Raw genomic sequence first — 26,036 nt, 5'->3', positions numbered from 1 at the left:
GATTCTGTATATATATATCTCAAAATAGACATATATGTAGTAGTCCTACTAAAAGCAGTAACTAATATAGCACGTGCCATTGCGTGCTCATTTACATGTGAATTCCCAAAATGCATAGCTGCAGTGGAAGCAATTGATGGTGGGCGAAGATGGGGAACAACAGGGTAGTACACGTGTAACACATGTTCATGAGAAATTATTAGTAGCTACAGGTACAGAACAGAAATATGTATCATATTATTGTGTATTTTATTGATTTTACTCCGACAAACATGACATTACTGCCTATTTTAAGCATGCATCAAAGAAATTGCATGTAACGGCCTACAAACATCACTGGCACTAACACATCTATAGTTGCTTATGAAAAGGTCCATTTTTGCTTTATGTCATATACAGACAGCATAATGAGGCACACGTATCATATGTTATGTCATTGTTTTCATAACTTAAACACTGCAGATGACTACTTAGCTCATCTACCATTGTGTTAAAGCAGCTGCAATTAATATCTCATCACAGCATACACTTCAACAGAGGGGGTGGGGTTCAGCACACACACTAATTACAGCCTCATTTCACGGTCAACTTAGTTCACACCATTTGCACCTGTTTCAAGTCATTGAAAGGTGTGGCTGATTAGGCTTTTTGGGGAAGGGAATACCTTTCTTACAACCTGAATAGCACAACTGAAGTTAATCACACTCATTGGAAAGCTTAACTCTAGCTACTAAATGCCCCAACAACTCATTACTTATCAAAGCGTACGTCACACATTAGTTCACTCATATCTATAGTTGAACTACTATGAAAGACACATTATCACACACTGCATGTGTTGTCTTGTTGAGTCACAGCCACATTCAGGTGTGCCACATCTTCGATTAATGTACCACACATATCCTCTACCAAAAACAACACTTTTTGCAATATGACCACCTTCATGATAACCATTGTGAATGGTCATCTCATGATAGTTATGTACATTATGATACTGATATCACTACACAACATATGATTTTTATGTACTCATTTAATCTATTTATCCTCACGCATTACTGCAGAAACATAGTATGTTGTATGTTAGGGAACTCAAAAATTCTAAGTACACAGGCATGTACAGTGTTATTACAACTATTTATGTTCACTTTCACACACATTTTCGGTTAAGGAACTGATGTTGTTAGTTAATCATAAATACAGAACATACAATAAGTGTTTGTTCAATATTTACACATGTAAATGTAAAACTTATGTTATTGTTATATATAGTTGCCCCTGGAGGACATGTGTCACCTGAGATGGAACAAGTGTCTTCACCTGGGTCAGCCAGCTCAACACTACTAGAAGGTGAGTGTATCATTTGCTGGCCATATAATATGTGCTCTTCTATATGTTATGTTGTCATGTGCATTATTTGTTTTGCACATCTTCTTTAAATAGGATTACTTAGTGTCAGTGAAAATTAAGTGTAAGGCAACATGTATTGTGTTAGTGATGTTAATTATCATGTAGGACTTCTGAGTTTAGAGCAACTTTTCATTCATTCATATTTCATACTGAGTCCAAACATTATTCGTAAGTCAAGGTAGTTTTTAATGAGGTTATAAAACGTATGCTAACATGTTAGGTGTTACTTAGGACACAGTACAATTACATAGTAACACAGCATACATTAACATGCCATTTAATAATGTGTACATTTCTTTTTAGAACATCATGGTGATGAGGATGATGAGTATGATGAGGATGACGCCACAGAAGAGACTGAAATACAATCATGTGACCATGAAGAGGTGCCAATAGAAACTGTTGTACCGCCAAATCGTCCATCAACTTCCACATACGATGCAATTGTAGCTTCAGAGGGAAAAATAGTGGACGCAGAAAATCGTCGCCATTCAGACATGATGACAGTGCTGGAAAGGATGATTGGACTGCAGGAAGAAACAGTATCACAATTGGCACATCTCCACAGAGTCTTCATTGAAGTGCCTAAACAGTTGCAAAAAATCAACACCTCATTCGAAGCATTAGTTGTTCAGCAAACACAAGCTAATTACTGGAGAATGACTAATGTACCACAATTCAACACCTCCCAGCCAGGATCTGTTCATGCAGGTCAGTTTTCACCACATTCATCTGAGATTCATTCACCAGGCCCAAATGTTACCGGTCAAGTAGCAGACATTGCTGTGCAGGTTCCTGATGACATCCTACCGCTGCCATCTCTACAAATTCAGCAGCAGACACCTACAAAGGAGGCGACAAAAACAAAACAAGACACACATGAAACAGACCAACCATCACTTGTGCAGTGTCTACCAACTTGCTCACATGTGTCACTGGGCACAAGCCCTGTCCGTGAACAGTCACTACCCAAAAGCCCTGTAGGTGAGTCGCTGCCCAAAAGCCCTGTAGGTGAATCGCTGCCCAAAAGCCCTGTAGGTGAATCACTGCCCACAAGCCCTGTAGGTGAGTCACTGGCCACAAGCCCTGTAGGTGAATCACTGCCCACAAGCCCTGTAGGTGAGTCACTGGCCACAAGCCCTGTAGGTGAGTCACTGGCCACAAGCCCTGTAGGTGAATCACTGCCCACAAGCCCTGTAGGTGAGTCACTGGCCACAAGCCCTGTAGGTGAGTCACTGGCCACAAGCCCCGTAGGTGAACAGTCACTGGCCACAAGCCCTGCCCGTGAAGTGCCAGAGGCCACTCAAAGTGGCTCTGTTGTGCCTAAAGTTGGTGGCAAAAGAAAAAGGAAAATTCAAGAGACAACAAGCAGGCCTGTTACTCGCTCGCAAAAGGAACAAAAAAAATAAATGTTATAATTCAGAAAATATGTGTTTGGCCTTGTTTTGTTGACTTCAGATTATCTAATTACTATTGTATGTATGCTGAAGACTGTGTTGTTTCCAAACTTTCAACTATGTTCTTGTACACGTGAAGTTTTGGAAATGTTAACACTCATAATTAATTGTGTTATAAATATTTATGTTGTAATCGTCTGTTCAGTAATGGTCCACCAGGAGCCAGTTGCTAAGTTTAGAGAAGCTGCCATTGACTTTGCAGCAAAACATTGCATTTGGGTGTGTTAATTGATGTAAGAATTGCATATGCATATTAGTCACATGCAATTATTAAAACACCTAAGTAAGTGCAAACATCTTTCTTGTACGTGTACAGCAGGATTATGTGTAAATTATTACTTACCTTTGCCTTGCTTGGCCATTGTAATTTTGTCCTTTAATCAGTTGTGTGTTCGTTTCTATAACATCTCAGAATGTATAATAATATATATACACACACACACACACTGAGTGAGTGTGTGAGTGTGAGTGTGAGTGTGTGAGTGTGTATATATATATATATATATATATATATGTGTATATATATATATATATGTGTGTATATATGTGTATATATGTGTATATATGTGTATATATGTGTATATATGTGTATATATGTGTATATATGTGTATATATGTGTATATATGTGTATATATGTGTATATATATATATGTATATATATATATATATATATATATATATATATATATATATATATATAGTACTATATAAACTGGTATACACAAACTAATACACTTCATGCTTCCTTGTGAAAGCACACTATTTTAATAATACAGGCCTAATGTTTGAGAAATATCCTAAGTATGAGACTCTAACAGTATTGTGCTTAAACAAATGTTTATTACTTAATTCAATCATGTTTCTCACCATTTAAATAGGTTTCATACAAGGTATACTTAATGCCATCAATGTTGTGTGTACTCCTGCAATATAAAAAAAAAAAAAAAATATTATATATAAATATATATATATTTTTATAAGAGATATATTATATATATATATATATATATATATATATATATATATATATATATATATATATATATATATATATATATATATATATATATATATACACACGTATTTAAACTCATGCAGACAGGGAGTTAACCAGACTTTCACATACACACAGAAATGTAAGCGGGGAAAAAACATTTCTTTTTGCAGGTGTGTTTTTACTGATATGCCTGGCTAAGAAATATTTTCACACACTGGTCTTTGTTAGTTTTCAAAAAAACACTATGTGAACGCATTCACAGTCTAGGGATGTTTTTCACAAACGAGATAAAAGAAGGAGAAATGTTTCTCCCACAGTCCCATATCACGAACCACAACTGTTAACCCAATTAGACAACCAAATCCAATTGGCGTTTGAAATAAGGAGTCAAAGTAGTTACTTTTGTTGACCTTGACAAGGAAAAACAGGAGTTTGTTAGCCATTCAGCACATTCATTTTGATGAGCAAATAACACAGACCTGCACACAGCTTTTGTGCTACTCAGACATGGCTGATGAATTCGTTAACAATATTAATCCCCTTTTAGGGTATAAGTACATGATCTGTGAAGCCATCTTGAACAGTCGCGGACAGAAAGCAAGCACACGCCAAATCGATGATTTCATTCGAGCAAAATATCCTTATTACCAAGACCGTAAGCATGCACGGAATTTTAATTCCTCAATAAGATTCACTTTATCAAGTAATGACTTTTTTGAACGTGACCAGGATAAGCTACAACACACCTATGGTTTCTGGAAGATTGCCCCGGAAAAACAATTTATCCTGAAAGACGGCACTTATATTGTCGTGAAAGGCATATTTATTCCTAATGGCAATAGCAATGTATCCGCTACTACTGATCCGTTTGAATCGATACGTGCTGCAATATCTGCAGCCTCCATTCCTGAAACCCACATTGTACAAGAACAAAAGTACTATGATTATGTACCAAGCCTTTCAGCTGAAATTGCATTGGAATGGGAACCGGAAGAAATGAACCTACCTCCCGACCAATTATTTGAAGAAAGCAGTGGCGATTCCTATGAGCGCATCCTGGAGGAGATATGTGCCATACTGGATTCAGCGGTTGGGTTAAGCGTGGATGAAAATGGCTTGCATTTCTGGAGCGACCAGTTGCAGCCAGGCGAAGAGTTAATTCTAGAAGAATGGTAAATATAACAATCGTTATGCGTTGACTCTGCGTTTAAATTTTTTTTTTTTTTGTAACCACCATTTTCACTTTCAATGCGTGGATACAGCGTAACATTGCAGACTGCATAACATGTAGCGATCACAAACAAATTGTTTCCTAATACAATATAGTAGGACCTGAAAGAGTAGTACACATTGCTGACGGAATAAATATACGTACTTTCCTATCCCTTTAAACATATTAGCAACATTTTACCATTACTCTAACACATACCTGTTTTGTTATCATGCAACATCTACAACATTGAAAACCGGGTCCACCACGTATGACGTGGGACCCTTGTCATGGGCCAAGGCGTCCTTAAAAAGGATTAGTGATGTAAGTCCCGCCCCCAAGCGACGTGCGCGCCTCAAAGCCTATTGGCTGTCATGTTTTGTTATAGTAACGGTAACTGCAGTGTGTGATGCGTGCGGCTCAGTGTTTGTAGGCGTACCCTGGGCGTTAGCCGAATGTTAATTGAGTGGGAGGAGTGTTAGCGTGCGTTTCACGCTGGCTTAACATGACGTCACACGTATTGCATTTGCGCATTGTGTTATCGGCCGTGCTTTCTGTTCAAACACGTCTGTTTAAAAAGAATACAGATGTACTCGTTTAGAACGAATGTAGTTTCGTCTTCATTGTATTTGAAATAAAGATGTTATGTTTACTGGTATTTTCAACATGTATTGAACGCACAACGTACGCTTTGTTTTGCGCATGCGCTAACAGTTAGTGGAGCCAAGCGTGAAGTGCGTGCGCACACAAAGATGTGCGCGCACATCTTTCAGTATACAGGCAACGTTCACTACTTATACATAGTTATGCCTGCTACAAATTTAAAGAAACATTACATACTGATGAACAGTTTTACTTCTAACATATAAGTGAGTGACGTGTGTATCTACACAATCATATAGAGCTACGTAACGCGTTGTCACGGATGCATATCTAGTAAGGTGCCATCTTTGACCATCATGTGTTTGCTGTATTTCAGAGATGTCGGGGAAGATACAATCGGATCAATGTATGATTTCAGAAGAGTCTACCTTTATATGAGATGATTGTGAGGAGGAGCCACCGACTACTATACTACATATGGAACTAATTTTATATTGCTTGCAGCGCTTATTAACAAACAATTAAAAATGTGATACCCTTATGCCTATATTGCATAAGCACTTAATTAACATAATGATGTTGCAAAAGAGTGCCTCATGAATTTTTATTGAGTGTTCTTTAATGACTACTAACATTTTATGACATGGTGTGTTTTATATATAACAACCATTCCCACTCTGCTAACACATTTGTGTATTCTAATATGTAATGGAACGTATGACTGTCGAAATTATGTAACAATAATAATAATAATATGAGCATGTTCATGTATAGGGCTGCTAGTTGTACGCAGCGATTTACAGACACATGTTTCAGCCTGAGGTCCCTGGCCCGTGGAACGTACAAATGTTTTTTTGCCGCATGAGGCACAGGGAGATAAAGTGACTTGGCCAAGGTCACAAGGAGCCCACACCGGGAATTGAACCAGACTCCCCTGCTTCAAACTATCAGTGCCAGTGTGTGTCTTTACTCACTGAGCCACTCCTTCTCCCAATGTAAAGGACACTTACAACCAAGTAGCCATTTATTTTTAAAATCTCTTGTTACATGGGTATGTAGATAAAATGGTTTGGGACTGTAGCAAATAATGTTACTGGCCAGATGTTATGGTCCCCTCCAATGCATGATGTTCTGAATATGACATCACCATCATGTTATGAAGTACGTTTCTGTGTATATTTCATTAACCTAACTAACTATAGTTTACTGTGTTTATTAATCGTTTAGAAATACATAGTATAGTCAATATGATGATATAAGCTACCATAATAAAGCTGGTGTTATCATTTGTCGGTGTTATACATGGATCCTACACCAATTGATACACACACAAACAGTTGTCTTAAAAAGTGTGTCTATGCTAGTGATGAATGTGCTCCCGTAAGTAAACAAATAAGTACAGTTATCCCCTTTTCTCCAACCACCTCTATATTACATTAATGGAAATTATAAGGAAACATACATAAAATGTGATGAAATGTGAGTAATCATTTTGTAATACAATGCACATGAAAGCTCAAGAGTAGCTAAATGCATATACATGATACAGAAAGTACATATATGTAACATTTGTGTTTAAACCAATATGTTGGGTTTTTAGTTCCAATAATTATAGGAAGATTGAGGTAGCCACATCTTATGAGAGATGTCAGCAAATATACATACCATGATCAGTCATACTGGAGATATACCTATAATGCAAAGGAACAATATATAAATTGCAAACATTGACATGCCATCTTCAGTACCGTAAACAACACAGCAAAGTGTGTATTTGGTGTTAAATGTACAACACCATGTATATTTCATGACATTCAAAATGTAAATCAGCCTGGTGTACACATCATATGGATGTACATGTTACACTGCACCAATAACATTGTATGTAAGCATACTAGAAGCATGAATGATTATGGGCATAATATGTGTTTTGTCTTAGCATAAGGAATAACACAATGCTACAATATTATTGCTTTGTTACCCAAGTTGTATTCACATACACACAACTAAAGTACAATTGAAGAGGGATTATATAACCTGTGCAACAATAACATACCGGTGCCACATCCCTTTGTGCACACAGCAGAGAAAAGAAAGGTGTGCAACCCATATTCATCTGTGTCCTAACAGAAGGTTATATAAAGAAACATTATTGTTAATATAACATAATTAAACTATAAAAGTAGTACTAGGAACATATGAGTTTGTACTTACAAGAAAAAAATGAATTGATGAGATTCTGTCGTGTCTGGCCACCACTGGCTGTTTGTTCATTTTCAGCAGCTACATGGGTGGGATGCTCGTCTACCAAAGCCTCAGCTAGGTCTGACTGTACATTGTGCCTGAGTGCAACATTGTGCAAAATGCAACAGGCAAGGATAATATCAGACACTTTTTGAGGCTTGTATAGAAGAGCCCCACCAGTTCTGTCCAGACACCTAAACCTGGTCTTGAGTAGGCCAAATGTCCTCTCTATAACAGATCTTGTAGATATATGGGCTGCATTGTACCTGTCCTCTGCTTCAGTTTGAGGGTTTAGCACCGGAGTCAAGAGCCACGGCCTAATTCCGTATCCTGAGTCACCTATAATGAATGGAGCACACATAAGCTGACATTAGTGATCAAATTGTACAATGCCAACATTCCTAAATCAACATGTGTTTTGTGTTAGAACATGTAAATATGTACTCACCCAGCAGCCAACCAGGTTCAAAATGTCCCTCTTCGAACGCATGGAAGACTGAAGAGTTCCTCAGGATAGAGGAATCGTGACTGGAACCAGGGAACTTGGGTACCACATGCATTATCCTCATCGTCGCATCACATACCACCTGTACATTGAGTGAATGGTAGTGCTTCCGATTGCGGTACACATGCTCACTCTGACTAGGTGCAATCAAAGCAACATGTGTGCAATCGATTGCACCCAGCACAGATGGTATCCCTGCTATATTATAAAAGCCAGTCCTGACTTCCAGCCACTCTGTCGCCTCTGTAGGAAAATGAATATAATTCCTAGCGCGTCTATTGAGTGCATAGAGAAACTGGGTCAAGGCCCGCGAGAATGTAGATTGCGAGACCCCGCCCACTATGCCCACAGTTGTCTGGTATGACGCGGAAGCAAGATAATGTAATGAGCACAGCATTTTAACAAGCCCAGGGACTGCACGACCTCTGGCTGTGAAAAAATCTAAATCCCCCCTTATCTCCTCATAAAGAGCTAAGATTGCTGCTGAACTCAAACGATAGCGACTTACAATCTCCTCCTCACTCATCCCATCTAACAGGGTTCTCTCCCTGTACAGACGCGGACGAGGCACAAGTTGTCTCCTCTGTCTTCTCCTCTGATCTCCTGTCCCTCTACCTGTCCCTCGGCCTGTCCCTCTCCCTGTCCCTGTCGTATCCGCGTCACTGTCACTGTCCCTCGGTGTGTCCCTACCTTGCCCTATATGATTCTCTTGATCATCAAGCATGTCATAGAAAAGAATGTTCCTGCGTCTCCTAAACATTCGCAACATTTTGAAATGAGTAGCTGTGAATGAGCAGGTAATGTGCGTCCTTTAAATAGGTATGTGATGATGTCAGGTGACATAGTAAAATGCAAGGTGTTACATTAACATAATAAAGTACTTCTGTGGCAAGCTGTGTGCACTTGTTGTTCTAAGTATTTGTTGTGTGTATTCTGCAGGGAATGATGATATTTGGCAATGATGTGACGTGAAGCTTTGTACAAAGATTGCTTGCAAATAAATAGTTGCATGTGCAATGCATGTAACACTTGTGAACGCAAGAGTCAGTCATGTAATGAGACAAAAAGGCTGAGATTGACGTGGGAAAAGTTTTGTGTAACATGTGTAATTATCCATGTTATTGTGACATGTTGGCAACAATGAATAGTCGTGTGCATATGCATGCATTTGTGTAAGGAGGATAGTTGGTATAGAATGAGTTTACAAGGTGTCCCAATGATGAATTACTGTACATGTGTGTATAAGTTAGGTTGAAGTGCTTGTAATGCAACGGTTACAATGTAAACATGCAATGTGATTGAGCGTCCAATAAGTGACGTCATGAAAATAGGGAGGACCCAAAAGTATATGTAAACATGAGAATACAGATGTACATGAACGTTTAAAGATGCGTGTCACATTACAAGCATTGTGTAATGTAAAGGAAGATGAATATACTGTGTATGTGTGACATGTGTGACATGTGTGACATCATGTAAATAATTGTCGCTGAGTTGAGTAAAATGTGTGATATGATGTGAGGTTCTCCTTTAAGAGTGTAGTATAGTATTTTCCCTTGCCACATCATCACATGATGAGTAATGTGACCCGCAAATGCTGAAAACATGTAAAAGTCGAATGTTATGCAAATAAGACACGTCAGCTGTGACACAATGCAGGGAATGCCCCCACACTGTAATGCAAATCCCCCTTGTATTGTGAGCAATGAAACGTAAACAGTACTATACTGTTATACGTCCCCGCTCCATTGACTTCCATTGATGTACAGAAGATTTTTTTTTTCTAAGTGCCGTTCCGGCAGCCTTAGCGATCGTTCTCCCGTCCAAAATGCCAACTTTAGTTGGCGGGAGAAATCGGCCATAACATCTCAATTTCGTAGTGCCGATCAGCCCCGATAAGCTGTTTTTTTTTGTTGAATCCAGCCGATTTAAAAAAGTGGCGATCAGTGTCGAAAACAGGCTTATCGGCAGGCGACTGGCCATAACCAAATTATCGGCTCCGAAACCTGGCGATATGAAGCACTTATCGGCGCTTACTGAATCTCAAACCCAATTTTGGCTATAACATGGCCATATTTCCCTTATCAACGCTTACTGCATGAGGCCCTAAGTCTAATTAAGTCTCCTGAGGCAAGTTATATTCCTTTACCAATCAAGCCCACCAGAAATCAGACTTACTGCTGCGACACACTTTATTCGAGCAAATGCCCAGTTTGTACCTGGCAGATACCTGGAATGCGCCGCTCCTCACCTCTGACAAGCCGCGTTGCGTTTGCCTTCCCAGCCAGTTAAACAACTGTAGTGTGAATTGTTTAGGGATGTAAATAATGATTGCTAATTGAGTTTTGTTTACTTGCAGAATGTATATGGTGCATAGATATTTAGGCATCATTTATATTGGAATGTAAGTTGTTTAATGGCTTTTCAGAGGTTTAGTGATGATTTAGATTGAGAGATCAGTTATGAATATTAAAGGAAATTGATTTTAATTTAGTGTGTATGTATGGAGAAGTGTTTGGTTGTAGGACAGTGCTTTTGATAACCCTTCTACATTTATTTGTACTGTATATTGGTTTATCATGGGTGTGTATATAACGTGTGTGTATATATATATATATATATATATATATATATATATATATATATATATATATATATATATATATATATACTGTATATATATCTCTCTCTCTCTTTCTCTCTGTATATATATATACAGTATATATATATATATAGTTGCATGATGAAGCCACAGTACAAATTCATGGGTGAAGGGTGGGTATCGGGCCTGTGTGGCTTAACCCCTTAATCACCTTTGCGGTTATTATCTGATAAGGTGTTTAAGGGGTTAATTGATATCTGAATGTAATTGCAATGTATTGGCTTTGTATTTGCTATGTATGTTGTGGACAAGACAAGGATTTTGCTGGCAACGGACACTTCGTATTGATGAGGTCAGTAGTACTTTATTTATTTGTATATGCTAGTTAATGTTTTTAATAATGGGCAATTAATCTATTATCCATATCTGGATAATAGTTATTTTGCACATTATTGTACTGTAGGTGTTGGGGGGGAGGGTGTATGTATTGAATGTATAGGCCAGGTTTATTTTTTTTACATTCAGGGTTTGATTCCGTGGTTTTGCGTGGGGCCTATGGAGACCACCTGTGGGTATCCTCGGGTATCCTAAAGGGTAGCAGGCTGGTGGTTCCACGGGTGACACATGCGGGGATGACGATGTGTGGTCCCACTTCTGTGGGGGCACCTCCGACCCGTAGTCTGCGGGCATGACGATGTGTGGTCCCACTTCTGTGGGGGCACCTCCAACCCGTAGGTGCGGGGATGATGATGTGTGGTCCCACTTCTGTGGGGGCACCGCGGACCCGTAGTGAGCACCCGTGAGTTCCCCAGACCCACATGGGAACCACCCGATGCCCCGCAGACACCTGTGGGTTTGACCCGGGGCTCCCAGACATCCTTGGGCCTACCGTGGGGACCCAATTGTGGCCCACGGTGACCCAAGGAGACCACCTGAGGGCCATAGTGCTGGCAGGATCCACCAGCAGGCCTCCAGAACCTGTGGAATGCTGCTGGTAAACTGTAGGTCTGTCCAGGTGCCCTGCCAGCCCCCCGGGGACTAGCGTGGGACTGCGTTATGAACCCTGTATGTAAAGGATAAATCTTGTATTTATGGGGGGGCATAGGGGGTGGGTAATGTATTTAATAAATATAATGCTGTTTATTGTGGGTCATTGTACTGTTTTTATTGTGGGTACTGGGGGTGGGGTGTTTCCCCAACGGTATGTGGGTAGGACTCCCTTGTGGGTACTGACTGGGTGGTTAGGCCTCACGGGGGGGGGTTAGTGTGGGAGGGTATGTAGGCATCCCGAGTGGTGGGTGAGGGTGGGTTAACCCCTTCATGACTGTAGCGGTTAATAACCGCTATGGTGATTAAGGGGTTAGGGGACATTATTTTGTATGTTTTAATTTTTGTGTCTGTTTTGCAGAAGCGGAGGGGCCATGGCCAGGATGGGGGGGTAACGGTATGTGGGTAGGGGGTGAGGGGGGTTAGCAATGCAGGGAGGGAGATTTACTGGTAACAGAAACATCTCTCTGCCTTCAGTGTAATCTGTTTAAAGCCCCCTCCCCCCTAATGTGTGTTTCTGTAAAATCTCTCTCCCTTCAGTGTAATCTGTTTAACAGAAACATTAGGGGGGAGGGGGCTTTAGGCCTTTACATCTCTCTCCCTTCAGTGTAATCTGTTTAACAGAAACATTAGGGGGGAGGGGGCTTTAGGCCTTTACATCTCTCTCCCTTCAGTGTAATCTGTTTAACAGAAACATTAGGGGGGAGGGGGCTTTAGGCCTTTACATCTCTCTCCCTTCAGTGTAATCTGTTTAACAGAAACATTAGGGGGGAGGGGGCTTTAAACAGATTACACTGAAGGCAGGGAGATACAGGGAATGTACTGTATTGTTCATCATGTACATTGCAATGCTGTGTATAAAGTATAAGGTTTTTTACAATTAGATAGATGTAATCCTTGGTATTGTAAGGGTTAGCTTTGGTTTTAAATTGTGTTTTCTGGTTGGTACTTACAGTATATATTGATTTTGGTTTACTTAATTGGTTAAAATAGTTGACTTGTTTGGAAGTGTTTGTATTTACTGGTAGAGTAGCTTGCAATTATATTGTTAACATTCATTTGCAGAATGTATATGGTGCATAGATTTTATGCATCATTTATACAATGTAAATGCAATGTACTGTGTGGATTGAAATGTTATGTTTTATATAGTAAAATCAGTTAAGATTATTACATGGATTATTATTATTGTCTGTATAGAGAAGCGTTATCTGTAGGACAGTATGATTTTGATAACCATTCTACATGTATTTGTATATTGGTTCATCATGTGTGTATATTTACTTTATACTGTGTATATATATATATATATATATATATATATATATATATATATGTGTATACAGTGTATATATATACACAGTATATACTGTATATGTATAGGGATTGTTATTATATATATACTGTATATATATATCCAGTATATATATACAGTATATATTTATTTATCTTCATGTATTTATTTATTTAGATTTATTTATTAATTGTGGGGCTGCTGTGTGTGTGTATTTTTTTTATTGTGGGTAGCGGGGGTGGGTGAATGGGGTATTAGCCCCAACGGTGCTTGTTTAGGGCTTGCGGGGGGGTAGCGGGAGGGCTTAACCCCTTCATGACCGTAGCGGTATTAACTGCTACGGTCGTGAAGGGGTTAAGTGCACCCGCAACCCCCCGCAAGTCCTAAACTCACACCAAGGGCCAAATACCCCCCTCACCCATCCCCACTACACACAATAAAGCGGGCACGGTGGGTTAACCCCTTCATTGCCTTAGCGGCTATCCGCTATGGTAATGAAGCAGCATTTCTGTATTTTTAATAATATTGAGCAGGAGCAGGGGGGGGTCCCTGAGCATTAATTTCTGGCTCAGGGAACCCCCTGCTCACTGTACAATATTATTAAAATACAGAAATGCTGCTTCTTTACCATAGCGCATAGCCGCTAAGGTATGGAACGAGTGTTTATTTATACTGTATACTGTATGTGTTTTATTGATACTGTACATGTGCAGAGGGTCTCCAGAGCTGAACCGCGTTGGTTTCAGGTCGGGGGACCCTCGCCCCCTGAGATACAGGCCCCTTTTGGGGGTGCCGGTATCCCTCTACTTGGTTTAACAGGCCACGATCACGTGATCGGGACCTTTAAACGCAGAGGGATACCGGCACCTCATAAAGGGGTCTGTATCTCGGGGGGCAGGGGGTCCCCCGACCTGAAACCAACGCGGTTCAGCTCCCGAGACCCCCTGCACATCTACACTATAAATAAAAATGTATTTAAAATAATTTTTAATGTGTCGCTGTTTGCACAGAGAGAGCAGCGGATCTCTCTCTGCTACAAACACATCTCGCCCCCAGTATGTGCATATACAGTACTGTATGTGTACAGTACTGTATGTTAGGGGTTATAGGGGCTGTTGTTATACAGTATATATATATATACAGTATATATACTGCATTACAATTCACTATAGGGGACGGCTTCAAGAGAACAGCTCGCAAGCGCCCTCATGTGTTTTTACACGGCATTGCAGTATTGTAGCTAACCGGAATAAAATGCTTCAATCCCTGCCGGGAAAATAACGCAATGCACTCGGGCAAAAAACAGTCACAAACCTCAATACACCCGAATATACCCGAATTCGCGGGACTAGCCGAGCTCAAATAAAGTGTGTCGCCAGTGTAGGGCTTGGCTCTACAGTGTTACCAAACTTAGTGCTACATCCCGATAATTTGTAACATTATACTAACAGTATCTCGCTAAACACACAGTCAGCACAGAATTTACAATGTATTGCTTCACAGCAACTGTCGCCGTCTGTGGGAAATTGACTTCACCCCTTGCATTTTATTGATTATGTATTAATAAACATTATTTTCATTTCAACATTTATGCTGCAAATCTGTCTGGGGTTTTTAGAGCAATAACAACATTTATCCCATATGTTCTTACCTTAACCATTTACTATACCTTATCTCATTACTATTTTGACCACATTGCTATACTTTGTTATATGAATCTGAGTGCATGTAATTTGGGGACTTTCTGGCCTACTGCCTCCATCTGGATACAGTGGATTTAAGAATTCTGTCTATATTTTAAAAGGTTGTAATACTTTGCACATATGGATATGAGCATTTACTGTGATAGAATGAGGAAAACAATTCCACGTTTTACCATTCCCTTCATGAGATGTAGTGTAACTGGAAATTGCTTGTTTCTGCTATAGAAGCTGCTTGATCATGTAGAAAATTAAATTCCACTTGGTTATAACCTCTTCCTTGAGCTGATGGTAGGTCAAATTATTGGTCAGTTGCAGGTCATTCAACTTTCTGCTTGATGTTGCAGAATGAGGGAAGTGGACACACATCTATTATGCCACTGCCAGTATCTCTTGTGCAGTCCTACTATTTTTAGGAATGCTCTGAATAATTAGGTGAATTGTGTGCGCAAAACAGGGTATGTGTACATAGACACCAGGAAGGAATGCACATATGATGTTGGAGCTGCCGTTTTCAGAAAATGTAAAGTCTTTGAAAAGTTCTATGGGGTTCAGATATTTTTCAGTAGATTTTTCTAGTTACCAGTATGCTTCTTGGTGATGCCAGCTCTACACACATTTTGACAGGAATGGTAAAGAGTAAAATACCCAATGGGCGGGGATTTTCAGATAGTCTTTAGGTTGGCCAGGGCCACTTGTTTATCTATTTGGGGTTAGTTGTACATATGGCATGATTGCCATATCCATCCATCGCCTTGCTGACTTTAATACACTATGTACACCTATGTGATTAGGGTACTTAAGTCAGTGTAACTTGGCTGTGAGCCATATGGCTATGTAACAGCAACTGTCATACAGTATCTAAAGTGTCTACAAGAGTTAGTTTTGGAGTTGAAATTGGAGGTGAAGATTGGAGGAAGATCTGGACTCTGCATTACAACTTTGCCACTGTGAGACATTCACTTTTAACATCTGTGATTATTTGTTCACCTTTATCCTCCATTACCTGTGAAGTCTCTCCTCCTGCATCTTACTATGCCCTCACTATTGCTTTTTCTGCTTACTGTTTCCTCACTCCTTTGTGAATGTCTCTGTTCTCTCCAATATCCCCACTCCCCACTGCACCATTATTTATACACCTCTCTCCCAACAACTTCTATGCCCCGCAATAAAAAACACCCACACATATCCTCTATTCACACCCTCTATCTACTCCTCCCTGCAACTGGGGATCTCCCCTAAGCCTGAAGCCAGACATACACACCTGATCTCACTCATGCCTCCCTGCCATCTCTTACCCTGTAAATGGTGTTACCTTTTCATTTAATACTGACCTACCTTAAATCTCACCCCAGAAATCAAGTATTCCAATAGCCTGCACTCATTGTCCCACACTCAGTCACTCGTACCACCCATTGTGACCAAGCACTGCCATCTACAGCACTTACTCCCTCACTTACTGTCTCTGTAAGTTTCCCATTAACACTCTTAGATTGTAAGCTCTTTGGGGCAGGGATTTCCTTTCCCATTGTCTGATTTTGCTGCATTTATTGTATAATTATAATTCCCTGTGCTGTATTCTTTGTGAGTACACTTTTGGTGCTATATAAATAAAGAAATGCAATACAATACAATATACTGACACACATACTGTAAATAAACTTCCTGAATTTTTCTGGGATGGCTTTTTTGCAGAAACAACGTTAAGATGAAATTTGGTGGTATGTGCACAAAGTTGCCATTAGTCTTCGAAAGCCCAGCGAATCAATAGCCGATATGGTACTCCTATCTAACAGCCATAGTCTTTGTTATATTCTGTCCCACAGGTCACATGTGTTCATACTTTAGTTTTTATTTGATATTATTCGCTAGTTAACTGCTTGTGTGTGTCCTAGGTTGTAAGTTCTTTGGGGCAGGGATTTACCTTTCCTATTGTCTGATTTTGCTGCACTACCTGTATTATTATAATTCCCTGTACTGTATTATTTGTATAGCGCTGAGTACACTTTTGGCGCTATATAAATAAAGACATACAATACAATAAAATGAGCAAGTCTTTCTCTTTATAATTTTACCATCTCTGTACATGCATCTTTATCAAGAGAGTATACTAAATTATATGAGCATTGCATCTTCTACAGAAGGAACGGATTCTCCCAGACGGGATGGTGCGACCATGCACTGCATTTCAAACAGAGGAAGTTGATGCGTGCCAATAACGGAAGAACAGCTGACAACTGCCGGGTCACTAGAAGGGTACTTTATTTGTAGACTACAGCATACAGGTAAACCAGGAACCTCGAGAAGAAACTCTGACGTTTTTTGTGCAAGTATGCACTTTGTCAAAGAGTAGTGTTGTTCTCAAGGCTGCCGGCAATTGTAGCAATTCCAGACTGGAAGCACCGCCCACGCTTGGCATCATGGAGCATCCCCCTGGACAAGAAACTCCACGGACTGTGCATGATGATGCACTAGTAACGGTTACCCCCAGCAATGGTTAACAAATGCAAGAGATACAAAAACAATCAATAACATTTAAAAAGCATGAACAAATACATTTAAATATAACAATATTAATCCAGTAATGTGACATCTGAAGTCAGCCACTAACAGTTATGCCTGGGAGACATATGTCTGAGTGTTTCATCCAGCACTCAGAGGGTTAAACCAGGAGGAAAGGTTGAGTAATTAGAAGGGAGCTAACACACCTGACAACCAGAATGAGATATAAGGAAGTCATTGCTGGTAATCAGGTGGCTGTCTCAGAGCTATCCTAGACAAGCTGCTATGCAGATGGGTTCACAGCTATATCTCTAAACCACAGTAAGATCTGTTCATATGGTTGTTTCTTGACTGTTTGGTATAGGTTAACGGTTTGGTAAATGGATTAGCCAGCCAGCCTGATAGATAGGCTTGCAGTGTTAGTAAGTTCTCCCAATGTGGAGCAGGATTTATTTTGCTATGTTTTGTTTATGCCTTAAAGGGACAGTGTGCCCACATTTTAAGTTATGCTGTGGAGAAATAAAGCCACTCAAGATTTGTTTTAACCTGAAACTACACGTGTGGACTATTGCCTGACCTCGGCTACAGGCCGTCCGGCCACAAGTAACCTAGCAAAAAAGTGACACACACACACTGCTGCTACACACACACAGACAAACTGCAGCTACACACACATACACACACGCACACTGCAGCTACACACACAAATTGCAGCTACACATACACACACTGCAGCTACACACACAAAAACTGCAGCTACACACACTGCAGCTACACACAAAAACAAACTGCACCTACACAAACTGCAGCTACACACACATACAAGCTGCAGCTACACACACATACAAACTGCAGTTACACACATGCAAACTGCAGCTACACACACACATACAACACACAAACTGCATCCATACAAACTGAAATAAACTGTGCGCTACTATCTATCTCCTTATAATTGAATACAGTGCAGTGACTAAACCATATATAAATAAAGTAAACCACAATACCACAGTGAATAAGTGATTAAATAATTAAATTATAACATAACCGTGTGGTTGATAAGGGCATCTGCTGCTATAAACATTAGGGGTGGCTCAGCACCCCACACACTCTAAGAAATGGAAACAAAAAGAAAACAGCGCACAACGCCAAATAGTGAAGTAAGTAATAGAATGTATTACAATGTTAAAGGGGTAATAAATCTGCGTACATCAGATAAAAATAACATGTGCATTTAGTGCATAACACACTGGTTACCACTCTGTAGCTGTAAAACAGGACGGTCTGGCACTCAGCTGTCTCTGCAGGAGCCTCTATGATGGTTCTGGGGCATGGGATCCTTCATGCACTCCTCACACAGCAGGATGCTGCTCACAAGGGGATTCCTTTCAAGCAGCCTGGTAATACTGCAGATTCAGACACTTAGTGGGACCGCTCCTCAACCGGCGATATACTGTACTGCCTCCAGGGGAATTCCCCTACAGTCCCCCGTCTCTCCTGTGTAGATTTGCTGCTTGTCCCAGCTGCTATGATCTTAGGGCAGTCCAGAGCTATTGGAATTGCTCTGCAAACACTTCCGCAACTGCAGGGGCTTACACAGCGTGCCACGATGCCGCTCCGTCACGTGGTACAGCGGAGTGACGTCACAGTTCTCGTGGCAATGGAGGAATCAATAGGGAGGAAGAAGGAGAGTCCCTTACAGTCTCTTACCGGCGCAGAGATCGCTCAGTTAGCACGGTGGCAGCCAATATAAGCTGATAGTGATACAAATCCAAAGGATGAATATAGGCAAAATTATGGCATTAATACATCCAACATGTTTCGTAGATCTAACTACTTCTTCAGGGAATAATTTGGCCATTACCCAGAGGTCTTAAATACCTCTCAGAGATGTCTCATTGGTCAAACAATTAGAGTTAACACAATTTTGCCCGATAACCCGCACCACAGGAATGTCGTTGTGTGGAGGCGCTACATAGACGACATCCTGTGTGTATGGGATGGTGATTGTGCTTCAGCCAGTGCATTTGTGGCTGACTTGAATACAAATGATTATAATCTCGAATTCACACATAAATTGGATGCCACACAGATAGATTTTTTAGATCTAAGACTCACTTCGCGAGTGGATGGCACTGTGGAAACCGAGACCTTCTTTAAGGAGGTGGATACCAGCAATTTGCTGATTGCAAATAGCAGTCACAAGAGCACATGGATCAAAAACATACCAGGAGGGCAATTTGTCAGACTCAGACGCAACTGCAGCAATATAGAGGTTTTTAATAAACAGGCTAACAAATTATTTTTACGATTTAGAGAGAGGGGATATCCTAAAGAGCTTTTAGATAGAGAGATAAAAAGAGTACGTAATCTGGATCGCAATGAGATGCTGATTCAAAATAGATCTAAAAATAGAAATAATGAGAGCCAACAAAATAAGGGCGGATTGGTAGATGTGGCCTTCATTACCAATTACAACTCTGTATATAGGGACATTGAAAAGGTTTTTAGTAAACACTGGGGTATACTGTGTAAAGATCCCATATTGGGATCTCATTTAGACACCAAACCACGGTTTATATATAGGAGAGCCAAAAACATTAAAAGCATACTAGCACCTAGTGATGTTTTTGTATGTAACAACACCGTATCATCCAAACAATGGCTTGGAACCAAACCAAGAGGCAACTATACCTGTGGTAAATGCAGTATTTGCAAGTATCAACACCCTGTAAAGCAAACGTTTAAATCTAATAATACACTAGAGGTTTTTAATATTGATGACTTTATTTTATGTACATCGACACATATTGTATATCTGTTGGAGTGTGCATGCGGATACCAATATGTAGGCAGAACCAAACGTAAAATTAAAATCCGTATCCAGGAACATGTCCGAAACATTAAAATTGGGTTTGACAAACATAGTGTGTCAAGACACTTTTCATTACATCATGGTAAAGACCCTTCTAGTCTTACTTTCAAGGGGATTCAGTTTATTCCAGTTAATAGAAGAGGGGGAGACAGAGTCAAAACATTATCCTCTAAGGAGACTTATTGGATACATAAGCTAGATACCATGTCCCCCAAGGGGCTCAATGAGGATGTGGATATTTGGGCATTATATTAAAACCTCCAGCCCACGTCCTCATTAGATTTAGTGATAAGGCACTGCTATGTGTTTCCTTCTCCCTGCTGTAGCTTACCTGCTATTTCTAGTTAGATATATATATATATATTTTATATTGCTTAAGGAATTTATGATGTCTACTTTAATCTTTTAATATACTAATAATGTGTTTCTTTTTATTCCAGCATGGTTTTATGTTCATGTTAGGTTTTGATTATATGCTAGTGTTTTTTTTATATATGTGATTGTTCATTTGTTAATAAAGTTGTTGTTTTAAAAGTAGAAATAAATCTTCCCTAATACTTTGACCATAGCTCAGATGATTGGTCTAACTCTAATTGTTTGACCAATGAGACATCTCTGAGAGGTATTTAAGACCTCTGGGTAATGGCCAAATTATTCCCTGAAGAAGTAGTTAGATCTACGAAACATGTTGGATGTATTAATGCCATAATTTTGCCTATATTCATCCTTTGGATTTGTATCACTATCAGCTTATATTGGCTGCCACCGTGCTAACTGAGCGATCTCTGCGCCGGTAAGAGACTGTAAGGGACTCTCCTTCTTCCTCCCTATTGATTCCTCCATTGCCACGAGAACTGTGACGTCACTCCGCTATACCACGTGACGGAGCGGCATCGTGGCACGCTGTGTAAGCCCCTGCAGTTGTGGAAGTGTTTGCAGAGCAATTCCAACAGCTCTGGACTGCCCTAAGATCATAGCAGCTGGGACAAGCAGCAAATCTACACAGGAGAGACGGGGGACTGTAGGGGAATTCCCCTGGAGGCAGTACAGTATATCGCCGGTTGAGGAGCGGTCCCACTAAGTGTCTGAATCTGCAGTATTACCAGGCTGCTTGAAAGGAATCCCCTTGTGAGCAGCGTCCTGCTGTGTGAGGAGTGCATGAAGGATCCCATGCCCCAGAACCATCATAGAGGCTCCTGCAGAGACAGCTGAGTGCCAGACCGTCCTGTTTTACAGCTACAGAGTGGTATCCAGTGTGTTATGCACTAAATGCACATGTTATTTTTATCTGATGTACGCAGATTTATTACCCCTTTAACATTGTAATACATTCTATTACTTACTTCACTATTTGGCGTTGTGCGCTGTTTTCTTTTTGTTTCCAATCCATACAAACTGCAGCTACACACACATACAACACACAAACTTCAGCTACACACACACACACACACACACACAAACTGCAGCTACACACAAACTGCAGCTACACACACATACAACACACAAACTGCAGCTACACACACACACACAAACTGCAGCTACACACACAAATTGCAGCTACACACACATACAACACACAAACTGCAGCTACACACTAGACAATCAGAAATTGCAACTACACACACACACATAAAACACACAAACTTACTTTACATTTTCTCTCTCCCTTCTCTAAATTAAGTATGTCAGCTCTGTTTATGGAGGGAGGGGGAGGAGTCCCAGCCTGCAGTTTCTTCCTGACCAATCCCCTGCCCTGTCTCAGAGCTGTTCCTTCCTTCTGACCAATCCCCTGCCCTGTCTCAGAGCTGTTCTGAAAGCTGATTGGCTGGAAATAAACACATTGGAAATAAACACTTTGCAAGCAGCCAAAAATTCTGGGCATTACTGATTGGATAATGCCCAGAATTCTAACCAATCAGAGAGCAGGGATTTCAATAATGCCCGGAATTTTACAGCTTTAGCCTATAATTAGTAATATATGTGTGCACCTCCTTCCTTTATAGTTATACATTCCCTCTGTGAATTAACCAGTTTAAATCGCCGAGCTCTTTAGTATTATGATGACTTTTTTATTAAGTAAATGTTGTTGTTCTAGTAACCAACTCAAAAGGTAAGGACCATGATTTGATTGACAGATCTTCAAAATATACTGTATATTGCTCAATTTTTAAAATATGTTTCATAATGATATCTTTGGAACATATTTTGTCCAATACTTTATTAATTAGTATCATGTTCACAAAAAACCATATGTGACTTTTGATATAATGAAATATTAAATATAAATAGGAACCTCATTTTGTTTTTATATGAGATATATCCTTATTGGATACATTGATCTTTTAATCCTATTTTTTTTTACATTTTCCTTGTTTTTTAGTACCATAGTTGACAATTTGATTGATTATACTAGCTAATGATCTATACATAGTTTGCTATTGTCACTTTTTTGCTTGGTTACTGGATTACTATTGTTATTTTTAAATGTATTTGTTCATGCTTTTTTAATGTTATTGATTGTTTTTGTATCTCCGGCATTTGTTGCACGTTGCTGGGGGTAACCGCTACTAGTGCGTCATCATGCACCGTCAGTGTAGTTTCTTGTCCAGCGGGATGCTCCTTGATGACAAGCGGTGGCGGAGCTTCCATCCCGGAATTGCTACAAATGCCGGAAGCTTCGAGAAGAACAATACTCTTTCACAAAGTGCATACTTGTAAGAAACGCCTAAGATGTTCTTCTCGAGGTTCCTATTTTACCTGTATGCTGTAGTCTACAAATAAAGTACCCTTCTAGTGACCCAGCAGTTGCCAGCTGTTCTTTCGTTATTGGCACGCGTCAACTTCCTCTGTTTGGAACGCAGTGCATGGTCGCACCATCCCGTCTGAGAGAATCCTTTTCTTTTGTTGCTATTGGACTGTTCGCAGGCCTATCCAGGCAGCTGTTCATACTAAGAAGTAGTGAGTACTCTCCGTTTTTCATACAATTTACATCACAGGTCTAGCTCCAAGGACATACTGCTGCAACACACTTTATTCGAGCAAATACCCAGTATGTACCGGCAGATACCTGGAATGCGCCGCTCCTCACCTCTGACAAGCCCCGTTGCATTTGCCTTCCCAGCCTGGGTTCATGCCTGGCTGATGGGCGCTGATCTGTTAAATGATAATGATTAGGATTTAATAGGCTGCAATGCTTCGCGTGTCTACCAGATGGCATATATTCATGAATTGTAATGCAGTATATAAATATATACTGTGCAGTATTGCAGCCAGCGGGAATAAAATGCTTCAATCCCTGCCTGGAAAATAACTCAATGCACTCGGGCAGAAAACAGTCACAAACCTCAATACACCCGGGTATACCCGAATTCGTGGTACTAGCCGAGCTCGAATAAAGTGTGTCGCCAGTGTATATACTAGCTATTTTTGGGGGTCAGGATAGCCATGCTGGTGGTTTTTCAGACATCCCTTATGTGCTTGTTTATATCATAGCCTTACATGGGAGCATTATTTGACCGGATACTACATTATCATATTGAGAGATATAATATTATTCTTCCTCGATTACAAATATTGCACATTTTCTTATAAATCAGAGTTACTGATATTCTTAATCTTCATGCCATTAACCAATTTTGCAAGCTCTAGAGCCCTGATTTAGGGGGCTATTCTTACGTTTTTCCTCATCTTCTATAGAAGCAGTGGGTCTGGCTCTAGTAAAGGATTCTTATGGTGAAAATGTATTTTAAATCCCACTTACATCAACTCTATCACTTGATAGCACTTTTTGATCTCAGTTGCTATCAACAGGAGATGGCATCTCTTCATGAGGTGAAGCATTGTGGAATTTCCAAAGTGATTTGAATTTCTTGACTCTGTGCACTTGGCTCTTGAATACAGCTATACATATTTCGTCTGGGTCAAGCTAGAATACATTCCAGAAAGAAGAAGAGTTTTTTGTTTTGGTCCCTGACTGGTGGTGGGCACGTTGCTTTAGCAGCAGTATCCTGACCACCTTTCTCTTTCTAATGATGATGGGTTGTATCTCCATAGGGGCAGAGTAGCAGAGTAGTTACACTGCTTTACATTGTCAGGCAGTTATCACTTTTTTAACAGTGTTAAATTATCAGCTTTAACTATATCTGTTAGCACTTAACAATAGGTTAACGCTTTGTTAAGTCAATAACAGACCACTGTGGATCTGAGCCATTCGCACAAATTCACAGGTATCCTAGTGTACAACTGCTGAGTTCCACTGCTGTTATGAGTAGAGAGAGAGAGACAAAGGTGAACAGACAGACACACACAATATCAATATCACATCGTCATCGATCGCCTTGTCGATTCAATGCTGGATGAAGGTCTCCCCAAGGATCTTCCAGATACTGCGGTTTTCTGATTTAATTCTCTTATTTTTGTTTTGTTGTTGTTGTCACGGGTGACCAGGACTCTTTCACAGGATAAAGCACAAAACAGGACACAGAAATCAAATAAATGGGTATTCATTTAGTCCGGAGCCAACAGACAGCAAAAAGACACCTAACAAGCTATAATCACTCCACCCAGGGAATACAGGGGGAATTCTAGTAGTCTTAAGTGCCTGGTGCCACTGAAATGGTTTAGCTGGTGCAGCTTTCACTTCAGTGGGGGATCGAGACCTCAAGGCAGTGCTAAATACATGTCACAGCAGAGAAACTTTAAATCTCCTGCTCGAAATAGGAGGCAGTTTCGATTTCGGGTGCCTCTGGCACAACTTCAGAGTACACCATTTAGTCTATCTACATGCCAGTCCAAGAATGATCTGTGGAACAGAGATTTGACACCTCTTTTCAAGATTCCCGTACCATAGGAAATCAAGAAGAATTGGTGGCAACCAATCACAGCGTGGATACTTCGTGTGGGACCAATCACATTGTGAGGGATCGCCTGTGTTGACCAATCTGGGCTTGGGGGAGAGACATGGAGGCCGAGGTAAGGAGGAAGGGAATTACAAACCAGCCAATGAGAACAGCATCCATGTTCTCAATGTTGACTTGCTACTGTATATCTTGATGAGATAGGCACCACTGTATATGGGGCAGAAAATGACTCCAAGATAGGAGGCCAGCCCATCCCCACTCTCCTTTGTTTGCAACTTCCTCGTGAAACCAGTTACCTGGGCATGCAGGCAAAATAAGTGTATTTCCAGTCCAGAATGCCCAGGGAACCAAGAGATATGCAGTTACAGTTCAACACAACACATTTTACATTGAATAAAAGGTATTAAATACATTTGGCCCAATGAGCAACAGAAGAATAGAGTTACAGAGAAATCCTGTACATCCATTCAAACCTATTGGGGTAATGGCTGGGCTTAACCTTTATTATAAGAGCCTAACTTCCCCATCATTCACAGTCGTCTTGGTATTTTAATCTCTCTTGGATTCCAGTTGCATACCATTCTTTGTACAACGATTGTAATTTCTTCTTCTGATATGTTCGTCCCTCTGCCATTTACACTTCTTCACCCTTGTGATAATGTCAGATTTTTGTTTGATTTTGAATCCATTCCTTCTGTTTTCTCTGTCTTTAGGTAATACCCAGCATACA

At 40.2% G+C, this 26,036-nt stretch overlaps 1 protein-coding gene across 2 annotated transcripts in view; it reads left to right on the top strand.

The window, feature by feature from the left end:
- Nucleotides 1–26,036, top strand: part of DOC2B (double C2 domain beta) — a 1,409,852-nt gene that overhangs the window by 590,198 nt on the left and 793,618 nt on the right. The window lies entirely within an intron of this gene.

This window comes from Ascaphus truei, chromosome 3 (assembly GCF_040206685.1).
Source record: "Ascaphus truei isolate aAscTru1 chromosome 3, aAscTru1.hap1, whole genome shotgun sequence".
In the NCBI taxonomy this organism is placed as follows: Eukaryota; Metazoa; Chordata; class Amphibia; order Anura; family Ascaphidae; genus Ascaphus; species Ascaphus truei.
This window is presented reverse-complemented; position numbering and strand designations above follow the sequence as displayed.